At 39.0% G+C, this 11,269-nt stretch overlaps 1 long non-coding RNA gene across 1 annotated transcript; it reads right to left on the reverse strand.

Annotated features, from left to right (window-relative positions):
• Positions 1-1,037: 1,037 nt before the first annotated feature.
• LOC120543595 lies at positions 1,038-2,031 on the reverse strand. The gene is made up of 3 exons (XR_005636373.1): positions 1,941-2,031; positions 1,755-1,847; positions 1,038-1,085 (listed from the first exon to the last, which is right to left on the reverse strand). It is a non-coding gene; the product is annotated as an uncharacterized LOC120543595 (long non-coding RNA).
• Positions 2,032-11,269: the final 9,238 nt, after the last annotated feature.

Here is an 11,269-nt window from a genome sequence, read left to right on the forward strand (position 1 = left end):
ACCTGTGTGCATCAAAGCTCATTAAACAAGTTAACATCACACAGTTGCCTAAGCAGAGAGAAGTCGACCCAACAAACTTTTACCACAAGCATTCAATCAAAATTAGATTCTATAAATCCTTGGATTGTTCACATTTAAGATTCAAAAGCACGTAATAAAGAAAAAAACATCTGCCTGGGGACAGAACATTTGAGACCATCAGCATTTAAATCCTGAGACTGCTGTTTGCATAAAATAAGGCATTTAACATTTATTAAACATGCAGTCTATGTTGAATAAAAATTGTCTGCCTGAGCAGAAAACAGGTGAGACAATCACCTCATCAGTCCAACAAAATGAACTGGGCCAATATCAGTCCCTTAAATACTGGGAGTCTGTGCTTAAAGTTTTAGTCTTAGTGTACAAAACAAAAAAACAAAAAAAGAGACAGCAAAAGTCTTCTGGAATTCTGCAACACTGTGAAGTAGTAATAACGAGAATAAAAACCAATGCACAAAACTCCTCCTAAAGTCCCATTCGATTGAATAGGATACAAAATCCTGAGGTCGGTTTATGGTGCCTTAAGTTCTCCCCTTTTAACATCACAACGCTGAACAGTTGAGTCAAATAAAATAAAGTTAAGTGTTTTTCTTTTTTTAAAACTTTTTTTAACTTGTCCAAAATGAACGTTTTTTAAATGTTTAAGTGTATAAAATACAATGCATTTTGACAGAAACGCTTTCTATATGAGAAACTTGAGAAAAAAAAGACAGGTGTTACAATCTGTACCTCAGGATTCTGTTTCTTAGCCCATGTACTCTGGCAGATGCTTGGTCTGGTTTTATCTTCATCACCACTCTCTGAAAAAACTCAAAAGAATACTTCATGGCTTCTGGGTACTCGAGATTGACAGAGTAGATGACACCCATAAGCATGGCATAGCTCCATGCCACATCTTTAATGTTGTGAAGTACAATTTTCTCCTCAACTACAACTGCGATGTTGAAGACCTCCTGTGGAAAGGCATCCCGCTCTGCATCTTCATAGCCTATCAGCAAGCCAAGTTGCATCCCCTTCATGGCTTCATCCAGAGTCTCTCCATGAGCCTTGAAAAGCAGAGATAGTGTGTGAATGTTTCGTCTACAAGTACATAGACTTTACTTAGATTACTAAATAGCTGGGGCGGTGGGGCTGTCAACACATTTATATAACATAGTTACCTAGTGACTGACACTTTGGCAAGCTAAAACGAGGGTCCTAAGAATGCGGTCCTGAAAATGCAGGCTCCGGTAAAGCAGGATGCTACTCTATACATGGCCATTTCAAAACTCAATCATAATCCTCAAATACAGAGCAGGGAAGTCAACAGTCCCGATCATTAACACGAAATTTGTTTTCAGAACTTCAAGGGGAGGGAGACTGAAATATAGAAATTCACCTTTAAAAAAAAAAAAAAAACACCCTAGCCAAAAGTGAAAGACAAATGTAGATGGGTGATTCTTCAAATACAGGACTTTATCAAGTCCACATGGTAGATTTTCAAGAAAAACGATGTTGTTGTTGTTGTTTTTTTAAAATGCCATTACTGAGACACTTATTCTCCCCCCTCCACCACATCTACTAAAATCTAACTCAGCCCATTCCAATCATTGGTTTTCTATAAAGTATTATTTTCTTGTAAACCTACCCTGGGGATAGAACAGTAGCACAATAGAAGATTCACTTATATAGACATCCACAGTTTTGCATTAGAGAAAATAATTATGGTCTCATACATTACACATCCTGATGACAGCTGATGGATCTTCGCCCGATATGTAGTGCGGCAGACTATGCAAAGCAGCAGTCCTCCTCCTCTCATTTGTGTCCTACAACAAAAAGAAACATGCAGTAAGATGAAAATGTTATATCAAAGATAATAAATTATGCCTAATTTTATGGTCATCTGCTCCTCCACTTACATCTTTCTGAAGGCAGTCCAAAATGTCCTTGAGTGATTGCTTCTTTCCAGACTTGGTTGCTGCTTTGTACAACCCCAACAGTCTTGGGACCAGGCCATCAAGTCCATCGAGAAAAGTTTCCACAAGGTCTGTGGTGACAATTCTCTTGAACACTGCCCTAATCTGAGGACACAGATAAAAAATATTAGTCTAACTAACTAGAAAACTGTACAGTATCTGACATAAAATCTCAGCCTGATTACCTGTCTCTCATGGAGCAGAGCTGGCCATCTGGAAATGACTTCTGTGATGAGTGGCTGATCTCCAATTATCTCTTTTCTGCGCTGAGAAAATGTAGCAACCATCAGGTCTTCTATCAGCTGATGATCCGGGTCTCTCTTCAGCATTTCAGCCTCCATCATCTTGCGCTTCTCCTCCATGTTTTCAGCACTCTGTCCTTCAGGTGGATCTGGACAGTAGTGGACCTCACCCTTCTTTGACTTCTTCACACATTTTCCTTTCAAACCCCCTGCTTTTCTTTTGTTTATTACCACCTCAGGGCATCCTGCAGCACTTAACTTTTGACGATAGTTTCCAAGCTTGAACTTCAGGCTGTGAAACCATGAGTGTGGTCTGATATTTTAGATTGTAAATAACAAAGTGAATCTGGCGTGAAATATGGGGTCGCCAATAACTCCACCAAGTCTTTGAGCTCTAAAACTAATTCCCATGTTTGATCACCTTCTGGAATACGGTGACCAATGATGAGGGGAAGGAAACACACAAGACTCCAATTTTCATGTCCATTACCACCTAGAGTCTTGTTCCGTTGGAAAGTTGATGAAACTGTCTGAGGTGTGACAGGTTTGTCTTGTCAGAGAATTTAAAAGGAAAGCCTTCTATTTCCTTATTAAGCTCGTCCAATGTGAAATACTTCTTAGAAATAAAATCTGCAAGGCACAGACTTAGCTCTATGGGTATAATGCCTTCCAGCACATCATGTAAAAAATCAGGTGGAAAGCCTTGGCATGCATGAAAACCTTTCAATCTGTTAAGAGGACAGTCTCGTTTCACACCATCAACAGACACAACTTCACTCTGCTTCAACACATTTACAGCTCTATCATCCAACTCTGGTGATCGTAAAACAAAGTTACCACTTCTGACATCACAAGCCTGTATTTCTTCACGATTAACCAGACAAAACTTGATTGATACTATAAATAAAATTGAATTGAAAACCTACAAAACTTGTCCACATTAAAGGACTCTTGGAATCCACCTAAGGAGTGTGCAGCCAAATTATCTGCAGCCACATACAAGATGGTCCCTTTAACATTACAAGTAAGTTTCTCAACATACACACCAACTGTTTCTAGATATTCAATATCTTTTATCAGTGGCTCCAAAACTCTACTATACCCATAAATCTTGATATGTTCAGTCTTGCACAGTAAGGCTAGGTAGATTGATGACAGTGATGACTTGTATATTTTTGGCAAATTGGCAAGAGTCCAATACACACCACAGACTTTATGGTTTTTTTCTGGAGGTGCCCAATGGATTACAAATTTTGAAATCCTCAATGTACAAGGTTATGCATAAACTAACATCTTGACCTGAGAGTATTGGATTTCTTTTAAAGTAGTCACCATCCAAACATGACCTGTAGTGGCCAGACTGTTCAACTGGTTTGTTTACTCTCAATACATGTAGTACTTCTTCTCTTTTGAGAAGTTCACAAAGTAATTTTAGAATAGGGACATAAACAACAGTATGAGACCTTTTATGTGTACTTAAAACATATTCGACAGGTTCAATAACAGAAAAGTTTTGTCTATAATATGATTGCCTTTTATATTCTGTGCCTAGAGGTCCCTCTCTTGAAAGCAAAGTGAGTGGGTTTGAACTCTGTAATGCTTCAGTCAATGATGATACCAATTCCTCAGATGTGCAATTATGCACCGCCAAAATATTTTCAATCGTCTGCCTAGTTATTTGTCCAGCACATTCACCAATATCAAATAAGTCATCCACAATTTCTTGAATTGCTGACTTTGACACATGAAGGACTGCTTGCAGCCTAAGTAAAAGGGATGCAAGCCGCCGCTGAATGGACTTATGTACAGGCTGAAATTCAGGTTCTGGAAAGAATAAATCTGGTGACACTAAATTATCATCTTCATCGTTTACAAAGGCCTGACTATGACACTTCACAACAAGGTCAGGTCTGAAATCGACAAATGTAGCAGCATGATGAGACCGACTTTTATGGGCAGTAAAAGTTGAGAAAACCCTAGACTTAAAAGAGCATGCCACAAATGGGCACTTCACAGTCTCTCGCTTTCTCAAATGTCTCTTCAGATGAAGAAAATATTGACTGATGTTGGTTGGTGCTGAAAAAGTACAAAGTTCACAGCCTATTTTAGCAAGTGGATTTGATCCTTTTTTGTGGTCCTTTATATTTTATCCACATGCGATTGGAGGACTGTCAGACAGTTTGGATAAATGCAGCTCAAGCCCCGTCTTCCACATCCATGACTGTCTTTGTAATGACTTACTATTGTTTTTTCATTATAAGTGGCAAAATTGCAAAACTTACAACTCCACTTCATCCACAGTTGCAGCCTAACTGAAATGAATGGACCATCTGCACCTGAAACACAGAAAATACATTACATTTACTCATTTGGCAGGTGCTTTTATACATTTAATTAATTACATTTGAGGAAGAGCATACAAGAATCAGTGAAAAAAAAGCAACATTAAATACTAGTCAGAGCTATTAACACATACTGCGTAAATGGGATAAATACCTAAAGGAATAACTAAGAGTGTATAGTGCATAAATTTATTTAACATGAAGTGAAAGTTTGTTCAAGTTTTGTTTAATTGCACTCTTAGAATAATGTCTGAGTCAACTCGATTAATGTTGTTATCTTTAACGTTACTTGCTCCATTGTTTAACAGCAGCGTCTCTGCTCACAGACCGAGGCATTACAGTAATACACTACCGTCGGAGCATATCGGCTCATAATTTCACTGCAAATCCCACAGTTTAGGCCAACGAAAGAAACAGCCAAGATGGCGCCAGGAGGCTAACGTTAACGTGGCAGGTTAAATTGGAGCTGAATAGAAATAACGTTACAAGTGTATGTGAATAACGTTACTTTAAAGAACAAAGTCGACAAACTTCACCTTATAATGTTAAGCATACCCTAATGACTGTGTTGAAGCAGCGAAGTAACAATTCTGCGCGACCAAGGCTAATTGCTGACATGACGACGACACCCCCCCCCCCACACACACATACAAAAGCACGGGCCACGGCTAATTACGGTCACTCCACACACAATGCAAACTAACGTTAACGTTACTTGTAAAATTCCACCGCTGCCATGCAAAGTTGTTGACAGGCGCAATGAATGTACGATATTAAACACTACAGCTAGCTACCTAATGTGAAGTTTGGTTCAACTCCACCACTTGCATTAACAAGCTGCGCTAAACTATCTTGTGTTTAAAAACGTAAGAGCAATTAATTTCTTTATAACTAATTAACAAAATACATTGTATTAATGCATGCAACCACTCACCTTGTTTCGCCTTCTCCTAAATCCGAAAGGCCCGCTTCACGGTAGCTACCAACTGTCAGATGTGGCTGACAAAAACTTAGTCATCCACTGCTTCTCTTTTGACCATTGTCATTCTGCTCAGTTGGTTGGTTTCCTCGTTTTGAGAATTGCAATCGGGTGGAGTGTATCATTAAGTGTTAAATAATTATATGATAGTTGTTAATCATATTAGATCAAGACACCATTTCTGGGACTATTTGCACCGCGGCATTGATATTGCCGCCACACCAGGGATCATGGTCAACATGTAACAACTCACACTGTTAAATTAAGTTGACACATTGAAATTTACATTTCATTGAAATGGCTTAAAAACTTGAGTTGAAATAGTAACAACTCATGAAATGAAGTCGAAATTTCGTAACTCATTATGGTAAGTGGAGGTAAATTATAGAAAACAGTTACTATAACTTATTCATCAGATCCTTTTTTACAGTGTAGTAATAAAGTATATATTTGGGGCCTTTAGGCCAGTTTGAGCCAGCGAGTGTGGCCTTGTGGGTTTTCTATGTATTTTATTGTGCAGTGCAGGGGTCTTCAATGTTTTTTAAGCCATAGACCCCCTAACTGAAGGAGAGATGGAACAGGACCCCCTACTACATATATTGTTGGAAATAAAGTTGCATATTAAACTGGGCCTACAATAACATGTAGGGCGGCCTAAAGCCTTCATACCTTTGTTTGCATAGGCTATTAAAGTAGCCTAATAATTGTTGGCATGATTTTATAAATCATGTTTTCATGTTAAACATACACATGCACAGTGAATCCTTAAAATTAACTGTATCTGCGGATGGCTTCCTTAGTGACTACCTTGCCTATAGGCCAGTATGCCTATTATCAGTGGGGATTTATATTTGCTAATAATATGTTGGATTCATGTTAAGACTTTTTTTCTTGCAAGGCACGGGCAACAGCTTAAAGGTGCCCTGCCACGCAACAACCATTTTTACTTGCATTTTTTGAAATATGTTAGGTCCATATGTGTTTGTGTTATGTTGTGAATGTGAAAATGAACTGCTACCTCCTCTGTCAGTTCTAGCCACTGAAAATAAATAAGTGGAGAAATCAGGCCAATTACAAAAGCTGGTCAGTCTGACGTGGTGTTGCCTGAGCTTATTACTGTTCATGAGCTTGCCCAGTTGCGCTGGGTAAAGGATGCTGATAGCCAGGCTCACATTGGCTAGCTGTTAGCCAATCAGAGTCAAGCAGCTTAGCTCGTTGAATATTAATGAGAACTGGCACAAATTGAGCTGAGTCTTCCTGCAGGCTTTCTATACCATGCTAAAATGGCTTGAAACAAGGTAACCAAGGCATTTTTTTCCACAAAAAACGGAGTCCATGGTAGAACTTCAGACTTTACCACAAAGTAAAAAAATACGTGTGGCAGGACACCTTTAACATCCAATCTGCAATCTTAGGAAAAAATACAGTCTTGCCTGCCGACCGGTCACAGGTCAGTTAGGTTTAGCGGTCTTTACAGTTACATTCAGCCGAGTAAAGGTGACTATGAACCGGGTTCAGAGCACCGCGAGGCGACAGTCGTTTCAGCGCCCATTGCAGTTGGGTTAAGCCGACAACAGTTAAGTTTAGACACCAAAACAACGTAAAATGTGGCACAAAGATTACACAAAAAGAAACAGTATTAAAATACTCCTCCTGACTTTTACTCTATTGTACTCTACTAGTGTGCTACAACTTGTAGTGTCTGTCGAACATACAACGCGGTCCATACTTAGACCATTGGTTAGGATTTATTTCTTTTTTTTATCTTTAAAATGGGAACTTTATCCTAAAATACACTACAACCCTGTCTCTCACAAATTACATTCATAAGCAACGAATTTTAACTAAACTGAAATTATTGGTACAACTTGCACAAACCTCAGCAACGCATTCTCATGAGTTCATATATCGTACGAAAATGTATGCACAACAATTCGTGTAATATCCCACGAAATTAGGCGATCCCCGGCCAGCTGGTCACGTGACAACAGGTCACATGACAGTTAAGTTTAGCAGCCTTTGCAGTTGAGTTTAGCCACCAAAAGGTGAATGTGAGCCAGGTACAGAGCACCTTGAGGTCACGGTAGTTTCAGCGGTCGTTGCAATTGAGTTTAGCAGACAAAAAGTGAGGGTCATGCGGCGATGACAGTTAAGTTTAGGCACCAAAACGACTAGTTAAGATTAGAAAAAAAACATTGTGGTTTGGGTTAAATCACCGGTCCCCTAAAGTAACACCCGTTGAGTGGGTATAAGTCTTGTGTATCCCCTTAACTTCCTCCGGGACACAAACGCTCCCCCGCTCAAACGGTCCTGCATTTTAGGAATCACCCATCTACCCCTCTTCTTTACAGTGGAAGACAATGCAGTGCATACATACCTGGAATACATAGGGACTACAGGGCATTACATATGTATGCTATGTACAAATGGTTCATAAGAACAGCCTGCATATACATATTCACAGATGCCTAAGGTGTGTGTTACTTACTATGTAAACCCACACACCAGCGTTGTGAAGTAGTGCTAGGTGTAAACACCTGTCCTATTTTCCCACACTGATACTTTCTTCTCTTGTCAGGTGATAGCAGGTCTGTGACTGCACATCCAAACACAGAATCGCAGCCATTAGCAAATTACACATGATGTCTTTTAACCACATGCACATGCATATTTATCTTCTTAAGAAGGACTTCAGAGCAAGAACAATTCACTTTATTTGACATGCGTTTTTATGTTCATGTCACATCTTGAAGCAAAGTCTTCCTCTTGCCCGGCGGTCTCGTCAACGTCAAAACAGCCAAAGGAAAATGTATTGTTGAGGTTTAACAACGTACGGACCGCAGCGACCCGTGGTCCTGCTTCATACGGATAATTTTAGAAACGACACCGACTGAGGAGCCACAGCCAGAGGTTGACTCTTCAGGCGAGGGATCAAGTGAAATAAAACACAAAAGGCGCTGGAATCCAGGGCAGCGGCTCACTCTCACTTTATATTCTGAACATCACCTGCTGATGTGTTGCGCTGCAGCACGTCCTGTGTGCGCCAGAGGCATGAAATGACACACATCATACGGTGATGTGTCTTGGACCGGAGGGTAAAGATGCGTTCTGATACGATGCAAATCTAAATTTTAGAGGGGGCACAGCTGCATTGACTTCAAACGGGAAAAACAGACAGATTTGTACCAAGAGGCAACTTAAATCCATTGGAAAATCTTTCAAAAAATATGTGCCAAGTCTAATTTTGACGAAACCGCGGGGCGTTGAACAGGCCGGGCAGGGAGTGGAAGGGCTGGCTAGAGCATCTGCTCTTTTTCAAAATAAACTCCCTGTGAAGACTCCAGATCGCATATCACACACACTATTTAACAACTAAAACACCAGCCACATATGTTTGATCCATTTCTTTTATAAGTGGCAATTAAAAATGAATAAACATGAATCCAACATAGTATTAGCAAATATACATCAGCCTTTTTGTGAAAAAAAACAAACGTTGATAGGTCTTTAGGTAATGTAGTCACTAAGGTAGCCATTCACAGTTACAGGTAAGGTAAAGGATTCACTGTGCCACATGTATGTTTAACATTAAAACATGATTTATAAAATGATGCCAACAATTATTAGGCTATTTTAATAGCCTATGCAAACAAAGGTATGAAGGCTTTAGGCCGCCCTACATGTTATTGTAGGCCCAGTTTAATATGCAACTCAATTTTATACATTAAATATATATAGAAGGGGGTCCCCGCTCACTTTCATTTTCACTTTCACTTTCGTGTCCCAGAAGTAAGACTTTGAACCAAAACCACAACATTTTTTCTAATCTTAACAAAGTGGTTTTGGTGCCTAAACCTAACCATCACGTTTCACAGTGTTAACTAGAACGTCATATTATGTCATAATACGTCATATTAGTATTATAAGATATACAAACTGTTGTGCATAAGTTTTTTTTAAGATAGACTTTGATGAGAATACATTTGGTTAGTAATGAACATGCTATTTTCATACACATTAAGGGGACATATTATGCTTTTCTGTGTTTTCTGTCATTTCTACAATGTCATAATGTAGGATTTTCATGTCAAATAATGAGGTAAACGTATTTCAGAGAACCACAGTGAGCTAAAACGTTCAGATTTCCAACTATTCTGAACGCTCCAGTTTAAAAAAATATTTTCTCTTGCTAAGTCTTACACAACTCTAAGCCAGCCTGCTATGATTGGTCATCTGCTCCAAGTAGGCAGGACTGGAGTGTATTATTATTATTTTTTTTAAGCCACTGCGGTGTTAACATTGTCCCATGTAACTACATGCTAACAGCAGTAAAATATGTCATTTTGGCTGTCAGTGTTGTTAAATTCTCCCCAATTCAGGGTCACATTACTCCTGAAACATGTTGTGTTTATGTAGTATTTGGTTTAAAAGCCTCTATTTGCAGCGTCCAAGATCTATGCTAAACCTCACCTAAGGTCTTTATGTCAAACAAATAATACATAAATAAAATATATATGGAAGGTGCTCTTTGATAATGATAATCTTCAATGCAGTAATCTTCACTTTGGGATTTAAAAATCGTGAAAAAGACATTAAATACAAAATGTCAGCGATTAATGGAAGCTGCTCTTTGCTAATGTTGTTTTGAATGTGACACAAAGTGTAGCAAGGTACCGCTTGGTTCTGAGTGACGAAATAATAGAATAATTAAAAGAGTGTGATTCAATGAATACAGTAAGAAGTTAAATGTTCTGTGATTGAAAGGTGCCCTTTGCAAGATTGAACTGAATGTTAAAAAAAAAAAAAAGGCCAAGATAGTCTAAAAGTACAAAGAAAATCATTCTCTTTGTGAGGCATATAAAAAGCAAGAATGTCAAGCTGATCAAGGCACTTATATTTTAAAGCCTCTATTTTCTGATTCTTACATGAATGTACATGTATATGCTTTGGGAATGAATCTCTCCTGGCCTTGAGTCCTTGAAAACAGCAAATAACTTCAAAAAAACATTCAACTAATAATTTTTTTTTTGTAATCCTTTTTGCCTGAAAATAGAGACATTTAATCTCAGGTAGTGAGACAATAAATAACAGTCTAAATATATTCCTCTTACACAGCAACATATTCAATTACAACGAGAGGATAAAGTCAAGGCCGGGGAACGTTATGTAGATATCAACTTTGTGCATTAAAAATAAAAGAGAGAACTTTACAGTCAGTCGGTGATTTGAGGGATGATTAGGGGCCAGAGGGGTTGTTTAGGTGAATATGTTAGTCTAGTCTGCCTGACTCATTGATCCTTTATCTGACTGAGGTCAGGCTGTTCTCATGAACCATTCATACATGCAGCTAAGGAAAGCACTGCACTGTAATTCATATGTATTCCACGTATTTATTACTGTGTGCACCGCACTGACTGTTGCTGTATAGGACCTCTCAGGTCACAGGGCTTTCAAGCGTGGGAGCGGAGTTCGTGGGCGAAGTTAAGGGGAAAACACAAGACTGTCTCCCAAAGAAATGGGTGTTCGTGTCCCGGGAGTACTACTTTAGGGGACCAGTGTTTGAACCCAAACCACAATCTTTTTTTTTTTTTTTTATCTTAACTAGTCGTTTTGGTGCCTAAACTTAACTGTCATCGCCTGCATGACCCTCACTTTTTGTCGGCCAAACTCCACTGCAACGTCCGCTGAAACTACCGTGACCTCACGGGG

The sequence above is a fragment of the Perca fluviatilis genome, chromosome 2, assembly GCF_010015445.1.
Source record: "Perca fluviatilis chromosome 2, GENO_Pfluv_1.0, whole genome shotgun sequence".
Classification (NCBI taxonomy): domain Eukaryota; kingdom Metazoa; phylum Chordata; class Actinopteri; order Perciformes; family Percidae; genus Perca; species Perca fluviatilis.